The sequence below is a fragment of the Rhinatrema bivittatum genome, unplaced genomic scaffold (genome assembly GCF_901001135.1).
Source record: "Rhinatrema bivittatum unplaced genomic scaffold, aRhiBiv1.1, whole genome shotgun sequence".
In the NCBI taxonomy this organism is placed as follows: domain Eukaryota; kingdom Metazoa; phylum Chordata; class Amphibia; order Gymnophiona; family Rhinatrematidae; genus Rhinatrema; species Rhinatrema bivittatum.
The window spans coordinates 1,095,116-1,114,173 of record NW_021820270.1 but is presented as its reverse complement, the minus strand read 5'-3'; the positions used below and the strand labels follow the sequence as shown (position 1 = coordinate 1,114,173).

Sequence of the window (19,058 nt, the reverse complement as noted above, 5' to 3'; positions counted from 1 at the left end):
TCTGACAGTGGCCAGTCCAGGTCATTTGGAAATAACTATCTAGAAGATTCTAATAGGAAGATCACTTCCCTGTTGCTCAGTCCCAGAAGTAAGAGCAGCAGTCGCTAAGTCTACCAATGCTCTGCGTTATTGCAGCCGAGAACATCATTTATTTATTTATAAATAGTTCTGCTCCACCTGTAGCGAAAAATGCGCTAGGCAGATTATAAAATAAGTCATTAGTAAACCATCATTAAAACTAGTAATAAAATTCACAATACAAAATAATAAAACCAAGGTCATAATCTAAAAAAGCTGCTTCGAACAGTGAAGACTTTATGTCGTCAAGGGCCGAAGATGGTTCGGTTATCGGTAATGCCTTCCAAAGAGATGGACCTCAAAGCATAACATGCGCGGTGTCATCTCTCGCTGAGACGCGCTAGTTTAGCCAGCAGAATATCTAACAAAACTGTTCCTCGCCATCGTAGGGAACGAGCTGGTCGATACAATTCCAGGAGGCCAGGACCCCCTCCACGTTGGAATCGTGCTGTTGGTCTTAGAAAGAGAACCAGGAGAAGCTGTACTTACGATACTGCTATTTGTATGCAGTGCTTAAATCAGCAACAATACATTATTTACAGAGCGTTATTTAAGTTGATGGCTTTACCAGATTCTAAATGATTGGGCGCACTGTCAAGCCGGATACAGTGTAAGCCGGAATCAGAGATACGGAAGGGTCACCTTGCCATGTAGTTAACATTCACAGCCTGTCATTACAGCAGAGACCTGATGTTTTCCGTTGACACTTCCATGCTAATGAATCACCTTGGTGTCTCTCCTAATGGAACAGGGAACATTTTTAAACATAGAGGCCTTTCTATATTTATATTGCAAAAAAAAACAAAACAAAAATCCAGCATGCCTATGTGGGAAAGGGCGCGCAGATGCCTCTTCTGAACGAGCCCAGCGTCACCAGCATGTTCAGTCCTTGTGCGTTTGTGACATATTAAAGGCTGAAACGGCATCACACCAGCACCGGAAGAACAGCGCACTCGCGCTTACTGTTTCCGTCTACCCTAAGACATTTCTAGACAAGTCCGTGCTCCGTCACCTCTCAGCACCCCCGACCCAAATGTTATTAAAAAATAAAAAAAAAAAACTTGGAGCTCGATAATCAGTGCCGCTAAGTTAGTTAAATTCCAACTTGGCTGGCTAAATGGTGCTATTTGAATATTCAGCTGTGCTCAACTGCTGCCACATAGCCAGACAAATCTATCTACTGGAAGGGGGGGATGAGGGCCTTCGGGGGGGCGGAGCTACTTATCTGGCTAACGATGGCAGCTGAATATCGCGGCCATGTTAAGCGGATATCTTGCTCAGCTGGATAGTGGCAGAAGGTTGCCCACTGGCTCTTCTGTCCCCGCCTTATTTCACATCTTGAAAGCGACGGAGATTTTTTTTCCATGGCTGACCTCCTGTCCGTCCTTGTGTACCCATGTTTCAGTGGTGACGGTGATGGTCAGACCATACCCAGCAAAACCCAGCCTGACCCGTGTTTCCCTACACTACTCCCCCCCCCCCCAGCAACGTTGTGCAGCGGACCCCCATAACCAGCCTGATTTTCAGGATACCTTTAAGGAAGAGGCAGGAGATATATTTGCGTGCGCAAAAACCCCTCATGCATTTTTATTAGGGATATCCTGAAAGCCTCGAGGACTGGTTTCAGTGCCACTGATACCAGATGCCAAAAACCTAAACCGCAGTTTGAATTTGAGGAATTTAGGAAGCTCTGCTGAATTAAACCCCTTTGCTAATTTCCCTTTGGCGAGCTGTCTGAAGAGGGTGTTCCCTCAGGGGCCTCCTTACGTTGCGTCCAGCATGCAATGCTAGAGCAGTGCTCTCTGAATATTACAATTTATTAAGACTGATGCCTCTCGATTACCCCCAGGGTAGGCAAGAGAGGCAGGGGAGAGGAGAAGCGTCCCTTCGGATATCGCTGTCCGTTTCTGGTTTGCATGTGTACAAGGAGGAGGAGGAGAGGTGCAGACAGACGGTCTGGTGTGTCTTGAAAGGACAGACAGAGAAGATGCACCTGACGGCTATCGTCAGCGAGCAGCTCGTGTGAGAGCATCGTACAACCGTATTGTACACATCCCAATGTTCCTTACGCAAGCAAAATTAGGAACATGGGAATTTACACAACAACTGCTTTCCTGTCCATGTCCCTAATGTTCGAAGGGGCTGCTGTCAGGAATGCGTCATTCCCACTACCTCTGTGTATCAGATAGGAAAGGGGGACCTAATGTGGAAAACAAAAGCAGCGCGTGCCCGGAAGAGATGAGCGCACGCTGTCCTCTCCATGCCCCTGCCAACAAGTTCTCCTCTACATGGCTGCTATAAAGGTGCGACTTTCCTCTTCCAGAACAATTCTTTGCCTTAAAGCTGCAACATCTGCAACTCCTGGCAACATTGAACTTTGCGTTGAGATGGACTACAGCTCCTACTGGGGTCTATTCTATACCTAAGCAGTTGTAGAGAAACCTCAGTCAAAATTGAATGAGAGCTCAGAGGTCCCTCATCTCACGCTGCTCTCTGCTCTTGGTATCTCTTTGGGTGCCCCCTGGCAAGCACCATGTTGGCAGTCAGGAGCACGATGAAGACGGCCCACTGCTAGTCATCCTCTTCCCAACCACGGGTTCAGTGGTGCGCTGGAGGGGGGCTTCCAGGGGACCTTAGATGGCCCCTTTTAATTTGAAGATAAGAAAGTAAGTCTCACCACGGGCGAGACACTTTTGATGAGAATCTGGCAGGGCAGGGTGGGCTTGCCTAATACTTGCAGCACATTTCTATTCTGCTTCAAACATTAAACTCCGAAGTCGAGCTGTGCGGGCCTCGCACAGTGCAAGGCTTCTGCAGGCAGTATCCGGGCTCGTATGACACGCAGATTTTACGACTGGGTCACTGCCTGTCAGATTCTTGCCCGTCTTCTCGTGGGATGGTACACGGAGTGGGTGACGTGCCTGGGCCACGGGGATGCGGTGAGAGTGAGGTTTCGTGGCTGCTGCTCCCCGAGGGTCTGGAAAAAACTGGAACTACACCTTCCTGCAGGAAATGAGCCTAAAACCAGTAAAAGGCTCAGCCTGTCCCTGGTGGTCACATCCCGGAGCTTGCATACGTACATATATATAAATATATATATATATATAAAACAAAGTTTAATATTTAGAAGCATGGAGCAATCTGCAGAACTGCATGACTTCATGCGAAGTACAAGGGAACCTTTACCCAGGCGCCGTGCACCATTTCTCAAAAGGAAAACACGAAGATATAATTTCCTTTAAAAACTGTCCTGGGGGGGGGGGGGGGGGGGCGGAAGTGCCCTTGAAAATGTGCAGCTGCTTCTTCCCCTTCCAGACAACGTATTTAGATCTGAAAATGCACAGTCCCTTCTCAGATGAGCCCTGAATGCCTCTGGAAGCCCGGCAGAGGCCATCGCTACAGCGGCGGATGATTCCTCCCTTCCCGGTCCTGACCATGCCCCCTCCGCAGTGCACCCGGTGCGCATGTTCTTATCTCCCAGTAACACGCAGCTCTTACTGATTAGGCAGTGGGGGATGGGACGCCACCTTGACATCACCTGCCCTTTCCCGAGGGTCCTTGGGCACTCTACCTGGACTCGCCCAGTCCCGTCCGACTGTAAAACTACTCTTGGGCCTCGCCACCCTAAGCTGGAGCACCGGAACAGCAAAAAAAAAATCAAATCCATTTCCCTGTCTCTGCCAGGCGGAAGCGAGGAATAATGACAAACGTTAAAACCAAGCTACACGAAGGCAAGCCCTTCGTATACTGCAGATGCCACGGCAAAAGTCAAAGCTTGCTTTTCTCGCCAGGGAAATGAGTGGGCCTGGTAGAGCACGCAAGCTCCTCGCCTTCACGTGTCTGTGATATTTTTACTGCCGCTTCTTTCATAAGCAGACTTAAAGCGCCCTTGGAGACCTTCCAGCTTAATTCATTGTGTTCCCCGAGTCTCCCGCGTATCTACCAGCAGCAGAGCTCCTGACGGAGCCAGCACACAGCTGGGCACGGCACGGCGAAGGCTGAAATTATCTTCTTCAGACTGTATTACTTCGGCTCCAAATACCTTTCAGCATCTGAATGCAAGCCTCTTCCCTCATCTCAAGGACATTAGAGGTCACATCTTCAGAATAATGCAGTGAAATATCCAACCTGTCTTCCAAATCTCATCTCACTAACAATAAATGTCCTTGTGTTTTTGCCTCCCCATAAGATAACTCCACACAATTCTCTGGGACGGTCTTAACCCTGCACAGATATATCAGGGTTATAATATCTCAGCAGCTTGAATATTCTCATCAGAAATGCAAATGTCAAAAAACAAATGAGAAAGGGCAGAAGTTGTTCCAGCACGAGGGTCCGGCATCGCTAGAGAATGGACCTTGGAAGGTCCTTGACCTTTTCCTGGGCTACTGTAAATGGTTGATAATGTTTTTAAATGTTTTGACTGGGGAAAATACCGAGGCCAACAATGACTTTGAACAACCATAAAATGGCCCAGCGCACGGCAGACGTACACGGTGTATGTCAGCCAATGGGAAGGTTTCTAGACTGTAACTCTTTTACGGGGGTTTGGGGAAGGGAACCCTCCAGAGGGAGTTTTCTTCAGGGTATCTGAACCTGTGTGCAAAGTTTTGGCAGGGGAGCTCTGGGGGTAGCCTCCAGAAGGCTGGGGGTGTGGGTCATGCTCCCAAGTAGGGGTGGTCATAGTGCTTTGGTGGGGGCTTTGTGTCCCGGCACGGAGGCTATGATGGGGGATGGTCGGGCCGGCTATTTTTCTGGTGCTGGTTTTTCCACGGATTGGGGGATGGGGGCTGGGGGTCAGGCTGGAAATGTTAGGGGTTTATGGAATAATTTGGGCCAGTATTTTCTGACAGCGGGAGAGGGTCCTGCAGTACCTTGGTCAGTGTTGTGTTTTCAGGGGAGGTTTCCTTCTCTGGGTGGGGATAGCTGGGGGTAGCCCTTCTTGTTATTGGCCATCTGGGTTCGATGTGGGCGGAGTTCCATTTGGCAGCCTGGGTCATGGAGTGGCGGCCTACCTCTGGCTATGCCTTGGGCTGGGGTCCTTTTCCTAAAGTGTTGAGGGTGGCTGTCGGAGGTCTTGAGTTGGCGGGGCTGTTTCGTCCTCCTGCTTCGGCTGCTTTTGTTCCTTCACAGGCGCATGCTTCACGTGAATCTAGGGATGGTCCAAGGTGACTTCGAATGCTCGTGCTGATGTTCTGCATTGCTTTCAGGAGATTTTTGCCATTTTCGGTATTTCTATCGCGAAGGGGAAAATGGAAGGGCCTTGCACTCGTTTAGTTTTTCTGGGGATTGAGTTGGATTTAGTGAATATGATTTTGCAACTGCCCCCAAAGAAAGTAGAAGGTTTGAAGGGGATGGTAGAGAGGGCACTACTTGGTAAAAAGATGACCTTGCAACAGATACAATCCTTGGTGGGTAGTTTGAATTTTGTCTGTCGGGTTATTCCCATGGGAAAAGTATTCCTGCGCAGGTTGTCGTTCACGATGTCTGGAGTGAAGAAGATCAATCATTCTATTTGGATTACGCATGGGATTCATGAAGATTTGCATGTTTGGGATAGGTTCTTGTTGGGTGCGGTTGTCCCATGTACGGCTCCTTGCTGGGCAGTAGCGGGGGTCGTGGGAGCAGCTGTAGTGTAATGAGGGTAACCCACAGGCCGGTGGCCTGTTGGTGTTCATCTTGTTGGTTGGTGGTGGATGTTCACTGTGGGTTAATTTCTTGCTTCTTTCAGGCTCGGGCATCTGGTTGTTATGTGTAATAAGGCTGCGGCCTAGTGTCTGTGCGTATATTGTGTTGATCTTTGTAAAAGGGCGGATGCTGGGAGAAGTGTATGTCCTGGCTACCTGAATTACGTGTTGATAACTAAAGCAGCAATGTCAATGTTAAGAAGCTGAAATCCACAAGAAACCCAGCCGCTCCGCCTCTGATTACCTCAGCCAGGGTGAGAGATCAACTGCAACAGGAGCTAATCAGATCAGAGCTTCTTCCCCTGGCAAAACCTGCGAGAATTTCAGCTGAGAAGGAGCACCCGACCTGAAAGAAGGGACAAGTGCTGAGAGCTGCAACCACATAACTGCGTTCACAGCAGTCCGGCGTGGAAGAAAAAAAGAGAAAGTGTACAGACGAGAGACCATGGGTGTGGGCTCTTTCCTCAAGCTGATCTCCCCCCCGGGATTCAGCAGAGCAGGGACCCAGGCCCCCGGTCGCACCTCCTGCACAGAAGCAGAGCAGCGTTTGGATCTGCAGCCTCCTTGCAAGCGAGGCACAGTGGGTACAGCCAGCTGGGACACTCATTCAACGTGCCAGGGGCCTGCTAATTACATTTTGACTTTTAAGTCTGCCCTTACCAGTGGAAAGAACGGAGAACTGTGATATCGAATGCAGCTCTTATCTTTTGTGCATGCGGCTTCTGTTTCTTCAAAAAAAATAACAAAGGGCCCAGAGCTTTTTTTTCTCCTTCTTTTGTTCTTGTGTGCACTCAATTTTTACTGAGGACTGTGAGACTTGGAGTTGAATCCAGAAGTAACAAATGACAAAGCTGGCCTGTCGGGAGGCCAATTTAACTGGCTCTGAATAAGTTATACTGATATTATTACTCTATTTGATTCTGCCACATTTAAAATCCATAACAATTGATCGTATTTGGCACTGCCTTTATTATTGTGCGTTTCCTACTTATCTTGTTTTTGACACCTATTCATTCTTACTTTATCACGTTCATAGTAGAACAGTTATACTGCCCTTTCCTGTGTGGTGCTTTTATATGTTACATGGTGTTACAAGCAAGGGGGTCTTAAGAAGGGGCACCAAATGTGGTACTGGAGTGGGGATGCAGTCTTTCACTTTTCAAGGCAAGCGAACTCAAAGATTTATCATGTTTTCTTCCATGGTTAACTGCCCCTCCCTTAGCTCAGGAAACTGAACTACCTCAAGGGAGGGTCACACATACATGCTCCCTCTCTCTCACACACACACACACGCGATCCTCTCCCTCTCTGCATGCTATCTCTCTCACACAAACACAGACTTCCTCTCTCTCTCTCTCACACACACACGCGCTCCCTCTCTACATGCTCTCTCACACACACAGACTTCCTCTCTCTCTCTCTCACGCACAGACTTCCTCTCTCTCTCTCACACACACACACGTGCAGACTTCCTCTCTTTCTCACACACACACGCACAGACTGGGTACATATAAATCAGGACTTGCTAGAGACAAAGTTCCTGGATGTAATAAATGACTGCTTCATGGAGCAATTGGTTCAGGAACCAACAAGAGAGGGAGCTATTTTAGATTTAATTCTGAGTGGAATGCACGATTTGATGAGAGGTAACTGGTGGGGCCACTTGGCAACAGTGATCATAACATGATCAAATTTAAACTAATGACTGGAAGGGGGGACAATAAGTAAATCTGCAGCTCTAACACTAAACTTTCAAAGGGGAAACTTTGATAAAGTGAGGAAAATAGAAAAAAACTGAAAGGTGCAGCCGCAAAGGTTAAAAGTGTTCAACAGGCATGGACATTGTTTAAAAATACAATCCTAGAGGCGCAGTCCATATGTATTCCACACATTAAGAAAGGTGGAAGGAAGGCAAAACGATTACCATCATGGTTAAAAGGTGAGGTGAAAGAGGCTATTTTAGCCAAAAAAAAACCTCAAAAATTGGATCCATCTGAAGAAAATAGGATAAAACATAAACATTGTCAACTTAAATATAAAACATTGATAAGACAGGCAAAGAGAGAATTTGAAATGAAGTTGGCCATAGAGGCAAAAACTCATAATAAAAACTTTTTAAAATATATCCAAAGCAAGAAACCTGTGAGGGAGTCGGTTGGACCATTAGATGACAGAGGGGTTAAAGGGGCTCTTAGGGAAGATAAGGCCATTGCAGAAAGACTAAATGAATTCTTTGCCTCCGTGTTTACTAATGAGGATGTTGGGGAGATACCAGTTCCAGAGATGGTTTTCAGAGGTGATGAGTCAGATGAACTGAACCAAATCACTGTGAACCTGGAAGATGCAATAGGCCAGATTGACAAATTAAAGAGTAGCAAATCACCTGGACCGGATGGTATGCATCCTAGGGTTCTGAAGGAACTCAAAAATGAAATTTCTGATCTATTAGTTAAAATTTGTAACCTATCATTAAAATCATCCATTGCACCTGAAGACTGGAGGGTGGCCAATGTAACCCCAATATTTAAAAAGGGCTCCAGGGGCTATAGACAAGTGAGCCTGACTTCAGTGCCAGGGAAAATAGTGGAAACTATTCTCAAGATCAAAATCATAGAGCATACAGAAAGATATGGTTTAATGGAACACAGTGAACATGGATTTGTCCAAGGGAAGTCTTGCCTAACAAATCTGCTTCATTTTTTTGAAGGGGTTAATAAACATGTGGATAAAGGTGAACTGGTAGATATAATCTATTTGGATTTTCAGAAGGCGTTTGACAAAGTCCCTCATGAGAGGCTTCTAGGAAAAGTAAAAAGTCATGGGATAGGAGGCGATGTCCTTTCGTGGATTGCAAACTGGTTAAAAGACAGGAAACAGAGTAGGATTAAATGGTCAATTTTCTCAGTGGAAAAGGGTAAACAGTGCAGTGCCTCAGGGATCTGTACTTGGACCGATGCTTTTCAATATATTTATAAATGATCTGAAAAGGAATATGACGAGTGAGGTTATCAAATTTGTGGATGATACAAAATTATTCAGAGTAGTTAAATCACAAGCGGATTGTGATACATTGCAGGAGGACCTTGCAAGACTGGAAGATTGGGCATCCAAATGGCAGATGAAATTTAATGTGGACAAGTGCAAGGTGATGCATATAGGGAAAAATAACCCTTGCTGTAGTTACACGATGTTAGGTTCCATATTAGGAGCTACCACCCAGGAAAAAGATCTAAGCATCATAGTGGATTATACTTTAAAATTGTCGGCTCAGTGTGCTGCGGCAGTCAAAAAAGCAAACAGAATATTAGGAATTATTAGGAAGGGAATGGTTAATAAAACGGAAAATGTCATAATGCCTCTTTTATCGCTCCTTGGTGAGACCGCACCTTGAATAATGTGTACAATTCTGGTCGCCGCATCTCAAAAAAGATATAGTTGCAATGGAGAAGGTACAGAGAAGGGCTACCAAAATGATAAAGGGGATGTAACAGCTCCCCTATGAGGAAAGACTGAAGAGGTTAGGGCTGTTCAGCTTGGAGAAGAGACGGCTGAGGGGGGATATGATAGAGGTCTTTAAGATCATGAGAGGTCTTGAACGAGTAGATGTGACTCGGTTATTTACACTTTCGAATAATAGAAGGACTAGGGGGCATTCCATGAAGTTAGCAAGTAGCACATTTAAGACTAATCGGAGAAAATTCTTTTTCACTCAACGCACAATAAATCTCTGGAATTTGTTGCCAGAGGATATGGTTAGTGCAGTTAGTATAGCTGGGTTTAAAAAAGGTTTGGATAAGTTCTTGGAGGAGAAGTCTATTAACTGCTATTAATCAAATTTACTTAGGGAATAGCCACTGCTATTAATTGCATCAGTAGCATGGGATCTTCTTGGTGTTTGGGTAATTGCCAGGTTCTTGTGGCCTGGTTTTGGCCTCTGTTGGAAACAGGATGCTGGGCTTGATGGACCCTTGGTCTGACCCAGCATGGCATGTTCTTATGAGAAATTGTACGGTGAAATAGCTGAGAATATTTTCTTTATTGCATACTTAAGGACTCTGATTTTAGCTTTTAACTGATAACATACCCCAATGCAAAACATAAAAGATATTTATTGGATAAACACGGGAAAATGCAGATTTCCTCTAGAATTCTCTCCCCCATCCCCTTGCCTGCCTTGGATCCTCCGCTCTGTTTTGTGCCTTTCTGCACTGAGGACCCCTCGGCTGCACAGATGCCTGAATTTCATTCAACCGTAAAAAGAATCCAGCAATTGTACCTGTGCCGCATGAATACCAATTTTTATTTTTTTTTATCTTCAGAGACCACCTAATTAGCTAAAAAAAAAAAAAAATAAGCACAATTTATAAACCCCTAAAAATAGAAGCCCTGCATTCATACTGGGGCTCCATTAACCTTGACCAACAGAGCAAACCGCTGCGTTATCCAACAGCAGCTAACGCATGCCAGCTAGAAAAGATGCAGTCAGGGAGAAAAAAACACGACCAGAAAAGCACAACCTGAAACTCCAGAAGCTCTCGGGGGGGGGGGGGGGGGGGGGGATCTGGAGTCTCGGGGGCTCTTGCATGACCGGATGCCCTGCAGCTTCTCAGATCCTAAGCACCGGCGAGAAAGATCCCCCCTCTCCCTGGCCAGTCCTTAATCGCCTGTTCCACTGCTGCTCGGGAATGAGCTTTCAGGTCCACCGCTAAGGGGGCTTTCACCCAGATATAAGGAAATGGGCTGCTTCCGATTCCCCCCCCCCCCCCCCGAAGAAACACGGGCCTGTGTCTCCCCCGTCTCTCTCTGCGCGTGCAGCGAGGCACATAGCACGCTGCAGCGCGCGCGCGGAAAAGAAGCCAGCGCCGTCCCGGTCTGCGCGCGGCGCTCTTTATTTCCATGAATGAGTTTAAACGGGGTCCTTGGAGGGCCTCTGGGAGCCCCCTTGCGGTGCATTACTGCTCTGAGAGCGGGAGGCAGGTGCGCACGTGCACCCAGAAACGCACTACACGCGGCGCTGTGCTACAGCTCCTCCCCAGGCACGGGAGTCACGGCAGCTCCTTACAATTTCCATCACTCAAGGTCTAAAATTCTTTAATGATGTCAATTTTACAATGGACAGCGCTGAATGTATCTGTAACACCCCCCGCCCCCCAACCCCAAGCCACCTCCTGAAAACTCACCCCCAATTTAAAGTGCCCCTTATAATGAGCCTTATAAAGAGGCACTCTCTCTCTCTCTCTCTCCCCACCCCCCCCCAATGCTCACAGACTCCTGTGCCTAATGCATACATTGATGTACACATTTGCATAGCTCCTGTGCGGCCAACTTATGTGCATATCTGGCCTTTTTTTGCACACGTAAGGCTTTTAAAATCTGCCTTTAAGGTTATTGCAACTTTCGATAGAAATGAAATGTTACTATTTCTATTCCATCTTTCCTGACACATCAAAGCGTATTCCACTGTTAATCCACTGTGCGCGCCAAGGCAGTAAGGCGGGAAAAGAACCCCAAGTTTGATTCCTAGGCCTGGCGGGAGCTGGGGATGCCGTAGAGACAAGGATCACAGGCCCCAGGAGAGAGGAGAGAAGTTACAGCTGCTGCTCAATGGCGACACCTACTGGCCAGACTCAGAATTCACACAGTCAGGATCCAGAGAGAGAGAGAGAGAGAGCCCTGGTCTGTGACCTCTGGCTGAAGACGGTCACTGTATAGACTGGGATAAGTAGAGAAGGGATAAAAATAAGAGAAACCACCCCCGTCCCACGTAGTTATGAATTCAGGGGTCAAGGGGACATAGCCTAAAAGCTAGGGCTCTAATTGACCTAGAGGTCCAAATGAGGCAGAGGAAACTGCAGGGTAAACATTAAAAAAAGAACCAAGAGAAGAGACTGAAAGTGCGAAGATTGAGGACTGCACCAGTAAGAGGAAGGAGGAAAAGATGCTCTCACCAGAAGAGGGCGGGGAGGTGAGATACACACCTGCAGATATCCGGCAGGCCTCAGGAAGGTACCAGAAGGAAGCATCTTCCAGGACCGTGAAAAGTTCAAGGACAAGAGGAAGGAAGAGAGGCTGAAAGGGAAAGCGAGCAAACAATTTTACGCTCAGAAGGTGACGGATACCTGGAATAGGTTAAACGTGGCAGAATTCAAACCTGCAAGGGACAGACACAAAGGCACCTTAGCGGTGACGGCGAGGAGCGCAGATCAAGTAGGAGTTGTGACAGCCCGGCAGGCAACTACAAATGTGCAAACAGCGAGGATAGACTGCTCCTTTCTTCTGACATCATCTATGCTTCCATCTGACATGGACACGCTGCTGATACATCAAAGGAGTGCACACTGCACTGATAACACTGACACGGTGCTGATACATCAAAGGAGCACACACTGCACTGATAACAATGACACGGTGCTGATATATCAAAGGAGCACACACTGCACTGATAACACTGACACGGTGCTGATACATCAAAGGAGCGCACACTGCACTGATAACACTGACACGGTGCTGATATATCAAAGGAGCACACACTGCACTGATAACACTGACACGGTGCTGATACATCAAAGGAGCGCACACTGCACTGATAACACTGACACGGTGCTGATACATCAAAGGAGCGCACACTGCACTGATAACACTGACACGGTGCTGATACATCAAAGGAGCGCACACTGCACTGATAACACTGACACGGTGCTGATATATCAAAGGAGCACACACTGCACTGATAACACTGACACGGTGCTGATACATCAAAGGAGCACACACTGCACTGATAACACTGACAGGGTGCTGATATATCAAAGGAGCGCACACTGCACTGATAACACTGACACGGTGCTGATACATCAAAGGAGCGCACACTGCACTGATAACACTGACACGGTGCTGATACATCAAAGGAGCGCACACTGCACTGATAACACTGACACGGTGCTGATACATCAAAGGAACGCACACTGCACTGATAACACTGACACGGTGCTGATATATCAAAGGAGCACACACTGCACTGATAACACTGACACGGTGCTGATACATCAAAGGAGCGCACACTGCACTGATAACACTGACACAGTGCTGATACATCAAAGGAGCGCACACACACTGCACTGATAACACTAATACGGTGCTGATATATCAAAGGAGCACACACTGCACTGATAACACTGACAGTGCTGATATATCAAAGGAGCACACACACACTGCACTGATAACACTGACACGGTGCTGATATATCAAAGTAGCACACACTGCACTGATAACACTGACACAGTGCTGATATATCAAAGTAGCACACACTGCACTGATAACACTAACACAGTGCTGATATATCAAAGGAGCACACACTGCACTGATAACACTGACACGGTGCTGATATATCAAAGGAGCGCACACTGCACTGATAACACTGACACGGTGCTGATATATCAAAGGAGCGCACACATACTGCACTGATAACACTGACACAGTGTTGATATATCAAAGGAGCACACACTGCACTGATATCACTGACACGGTGCTGATATATCAAAGTAGCACACACTGCACTGATAACACTGACACGGTGCTGATATATCAAAGGAGCGCACACATACTGCACTGATAACACTGACACAGTGTTGATATATCAAAGGAGCACACACTGCACTGATATCACTGACACGGTGCTGATATATCAAAGGAGCGCACACTGCACTGATAACACTGACACAGGGCTGATTTACCACAGGAGCATATGCTGCACTGATAACACTGACACGGTGCTGATATATCAAAGGAGTGCACACTGCAGTGATAACACTGACACGGAGCTGATTTACTACCTTACTTTCCATGGAGAAGCCTTGCATTTGACTGCAGTGTCGCTGGTCTGCTTTGATGCCACAGAAATAAAACTTGCTAAAGTCACGCATGGATTTGCTTGCACCGAGGCTATTATTCATTTCTGCAGCTCACTTCCAGGGGTGCCATCTTTTGCTCTGAACTGTTCATTCTGTTCGGACCTAAGAAAGGCTCTCAAAAGCTCATCATAAAAGGTATTAAGCTGGTCACCCTTTTGATTTTGTTGTCTTTTATCTGCTTTTTGAAAGATCAGGATGACAGTGTTGTTATGGTCATCGGTGGCTGGTGCAGGGGTGTCTGTAGGCACTGTCCCCCCTCCCCTGCCCCATGCACACTGGCTTTTGTTCACAGTGTAGCAGCGCCACTGACACATCGGCCCAATGTGATGAAAACAGCCAGTGGAAATATAAAGGGATATCCATCTAATTCATTTCGGTTTACCTCCTCCAAAAAGATGCAGAATATGTCGGTGCTAGAAGAAATAAATTTACCACCCTGCCACCCTGGCCTGTAACAGCTGTGCCTGAACTCTGCTTCATACCGATTTCTGATGATATGGGAGCAGCCGTAACCCCTTGCATGCGCTCCTCGGTGGTCTTGGGGATTTCAGCCCGATGGCTCTGCACTACGGGGTCGCCGCAATAAATCTGTGCAGAAAACGGGCGCTCAGAGCTGAGCTTTCCTAATGCGTGCCCAGCCACCTCTACCGGGTGCGTGATGGCATGTTTAAATGAGGGCTCACGCTGCCAAGGAGGCGCAAGGGACAAAAGTGTGCGCCTAGCGCTTTCTTGGCTGTCAGCGGGTTAGGAAATGCACAGCCATGGGTTAGGAAAATGGACGCTCGTTAATTGAGAAGAGGCCCAGCTACGTGCGCAACCCCCAGAAGTGCCAGGCCCTGCAAAAGGGGCGGGCAGGGGGCGTGGCCTGGAAGGGACAGGCCGGGTGCGTGGTCTGGGAGGGGCGATATGGGGGTGTGGCCTGGGAGGGGCGGGATGGGGGATGGCTGGGACAGCACCATTTTGCAGTGTCCCAATGCAACTTACTTCGTCGGGGCACAAAGTAAGTTAAAAAAAAAAAGTTTTAAAAAAAAAGGGTATTGCTAGGATCAGTTTGGGGGTCGGGGTGGAGAGGAGAAGAGGTAGGAAGAGTAGGGTTAGGGATAGGAAAGTTTGCTCCCAATCCGCTCCTTAATTGGTGGGAACTGGGAGGGACTGAGAAGACGCCCTATCGCATCACCACGCGTAACTGAAAAAAAATCACCCCCCACCGTGCATGGAGGAGGTCACCCACCTGTACATGCGCGCATGGACATTAAAATCCGGCGCCCGTGTACGTTCGGGAAACGTATTTTATAACATGGGCGCACCGTGTGCACGTTATAAAATCAGCGTGCGCCGGTCTGAAAACCGACCCCTTATAGAATAAGGGGTTGTGGACGCGCGTCCAACCACGGGTTAAACAGCGCACTCTGCCGGGCAGAGGATCAAAGCCTGGCTTGTGGCTCAGGCTCCTCCTTTCCTGGGCTGCCCATCCAGATGTGCGGACAGCGCCCCCGTCCTCATCGTAGCCACGCAGGAGCAGCAGCGTCTGCTCTAATCACACACACACACGAGCGGTAAAATCACCCATCTTTTCCTCCAGGCATCTTGCTGACGGGTCCTGGAAGGTCAAGTGAGTTTTGAAAACCCCGTTGAACTATTCAGCGGTCACACGTTACGGTCGAGGTGAGCCCTGGTCGCTGGCACTGTTCTGTTTAAGGAGTGGTTTCTCTGCATTGGGTTCTGCTCAGCTCCTGGTCGAGGTGATGCTACTCTCACTGCCGGTCTCAAGTTGTAATACAGGCACCTCTGGACAGAAGGATTTCGGGTGGCGACAGGTGGGCAAGCCAAGAATGGAGGGGGACAAGCTAAAGTGAAATTTATACACATCGCATTCCCTCTCCCCTCCTCCCCCCGCGCTGCCATGAAATTGGCTATAAAAGACGCAATAAGAAAGAGTCCCCAGCTCCATCTGTTGAATAAAAAAAAACAAAACCCAACACCTAGCCAGGTTCAGCCTCCCAGAAAAGCAAGCACTGAAATTATTTACCAGCCTCATTTCAACCATTCTATATGGATATGAGCGTGGAAGCTCAAAGTCTACACAACAAGGAACAATCTCAATATACAATGTGCACGCACAGATAGTCCCCCCAACCACGGACTTAGGACACTGACCTTTACCATGCACCATAAACCCCCAGCGCCTTCTCACCTCAGGAACAGCAGCACAGGCACCTTGGGAAGTAACCCCAAACTCTCATTGAACTTGCTGATGTGCATCGTATTATATATCACGAGATGGACAGTGTTGGTTATACTGATACGCTCCATGTGTTACTGCATCGTGTGGATGCAGAATAAAGATTATTTAAAAAAAAAAACAAAAAAAACCTGTATAGCCTACAACCCTGCCTACAAAGGAGCAACACTGGCCCTAGAACACCAATACAGCTATTGGAAAACAGAATAAGCCAGGCTGCTCCCTCCACTGAAAGTACACGCTAGCAGATTACCTCACCTCGGTCACACATGCAGAACACAGAGAGATCCTTGCCAAATAGATTAAACAGAACAATTATTTATTTTAAAACGTATTTCTATCCCGCGCCCTCCGCAATAAAAACATACATACTGAAAACATAAAACCAAAACTATCTGAACAGACCACGCAGATGTCAGATATACCAAGCTCCCAACAAATGAGCTCCATCTTTGAATGCTGTCAGAAATAGATGCGTTTTTACTACTTTTTTTTAAATGCAAGGGTGTCTTTTGACTGCATAAGGCTAGTGGCGATGAAGGTAGAAGTGGAAACATGCAGACAAAAACTGAACTGGAAACCCACAACAGGCCAGATTCTGTATGCAAGAAACATCAGCATTCATCATAAAAATAAACAAGAAATTCAAGAAATGTAAGAACATCAGAACATAAGAAATTGCCATGCTGGGTCAGACCGAGGGTCCATCAAGCCCAGCATCCTGTTTCCAACAGTGGCCAATCCAGGCCACAAGAACCTGGCAAGTACCCAAACATGGATAAGAAGCATCAAATACTAGTCAGCAATCTCTCCTAGAAGACAGTGCATTTTCTGGGACAACATGTCAGCTTGGCAGATGGATGCCTCTGTGCCCCTCAGATGCAAGACACCAACAACTACTACCTTCAAACTACAAGGTGCAGTGGTTGTTGAGCCTGTAGCTTTGGGATTTGCACATTTTGTAAAGCGTGACTCATACTAATAAAAGAATAAATATTTCAAAACATCTGATTAGAATGGAATTCTAGACCAACAACACTAAAACTCACAACTAACCCTAAAGAATTCAGAAAAAACTAAAACCCTATCTATGTGCCATTGCCTTCAACCTTGATTACCCTGAATAATTGTTCCCCGACTTCTGTTTTACTACCCATTCTGTTCATACCATGATGTTCCTCTTAACATTCCAAATCTATATTTTAAGTTTGCTTTTACTTTCTGACTATAGTTTTGTTCTACCTCATATTATTTAATTTTATTTATTACTATTTACACTTAAAAGTCTGTTATATCATTTTATCTGTTATGATTTATTTATGTATGTTTTTATATGTAAGCCGCCTAGACCATTACCCATTTATAAGTGGCATACAAAATTTTTTAAATAAATAAAATAACATCCAAAATAGAAAATGTATTTAAAAATTATGTATTATTATTTATTAATCATTTTCCTGATCAAATCTTCCAAAGCAATTTACAACAAAATAAAACAAATAAACTATCATACAAAATACATCAATCATAAAATAATACAATCGCCAACTAATGAGTCACTGAACGTCACTATCATAAGCCAAGTTCTTAGTTTCTTATGGAACTTCAGAACTTCCATTTCTTCCTTTTAATTTTAAGAAAGAAAATGCCATTCCAACTTCATATAATCACTGATCACTAAAAACCACTATTATGAGCCAGGTTTTTAAGTTCTTATGAAACATCAAAATTTCCTTTTCTTCCTTCAGATTCAAAGGAAATTTTAAAAATTTACCAGAGTCCACCAATAAAACATTTCAAAACAGCAGACATAAAATAACATCCATTAAAAGTACTTGGGAACATTTGATTTCCAGTCACCCTGCAATTGTCATGGATTAGTATGGGAGGGGGAGGGGCAAAAAATATACTTTCTATCTCTCTCATACACATACACTAACACACGTTCATTCTCTCACACACTCACACGTTCACTCACACACACATGCAGGCAGGCTTCTCACTCAGACACATATAAACACATATGTACACACAGGCAGGCTCTCTCTCTCTCTCTCTCTCTCTCACACACACACATTCGGAGAGGCTCCCTTTCACATGCACACACACACATATTCACAGCAGGCAAGCTCCCTCTCACACACACACACACAGGCAGGCTCCCTCAATTACATCTCCACACCCCCACAGAAGCAGGCTCCCTTTCTCCCACACACACCCACTTACCCACTCGGAGAGGCTCCCTCTCACATGCACACACACACACACATATTCACAGCAGGCAAGCTCCCTCTCACACACACATACTCACTCACACAGGCAGGCTCCCTCAATTACATCTCCACACCCCCACAGAAGCAGGCTCCCTTTCTCTCTCACACACACACACACACACACACAGGTAGGCTTCCTCACACACACACATATGGATTCAGATAGGCATGCTCCCTCCTTCTCTCTCTCACACACACAGAGGCAGGCTTCCCGTCACACACACTCTCACACAGACACTCACGCAGGCAGGCTCCTTCCCTGTCTCACATACAGGCAAGACAAGCTCCCTCTCCCTCTCACACACAGGCAGGCAGGCTCCCTCTCTCTCTCCTACACACACACACACACACACACACACACACACACACACACAGACATGCTCCCTTTCTTACACTCACAGGCATGCAGGCAGGCTCCTTCTCACTCACACCCAGGCTGGGCCTCTCCCTCTTCTTTTTTCAGCTGCTCATGGCATGGAATCTGTCGGCAGCTCAGTTGAGGCCTCGCCATTTTCTGACGCTGCCTCGTTTGCGGGCCCCACAGATGTATTTAAAACTCGCAGGGCTTAGCCCTTTTTCCTATGGTGCTCTCGTTCATTGTGAGCTCAGAATACAATACAAGAGTCTCTAGAATACTCGCAGGGCCGGCAAATGAGGAGGGGCATGCAAACAACCCTCTCTGAAACTGGGATGCCATCTGCCACCTCCTTCCACCCCGTAGCAACGCCTATGAGCTGCAATAAGATGAAAAGCCTTCCGTACTAAAATAAAGTCCTGCTTCAGGGGCCTGCTGTTGGATTTCTTTTTTTTTTTTTTAAGATTTAATTATTTGTCTTTCGAAATCTGAGCTCAAAGCAAGTTTACAATCAAG

General features: G+C 46.6%; 1 protein-coding gene across 1 annotated transcript in view; it reads right to left on the bottom strand.

Moving 5' to 3' along the window:
• The window catches only part of TRPC5 (transient receptor potential cation channel subfamily C member 5), a 185,363-nt gene that overhangs the window by 98,467 nt on the left and 67,838 nt on the right, over positions 1-19,058 (bottom strand). The window lies entirely within an intron of this gene.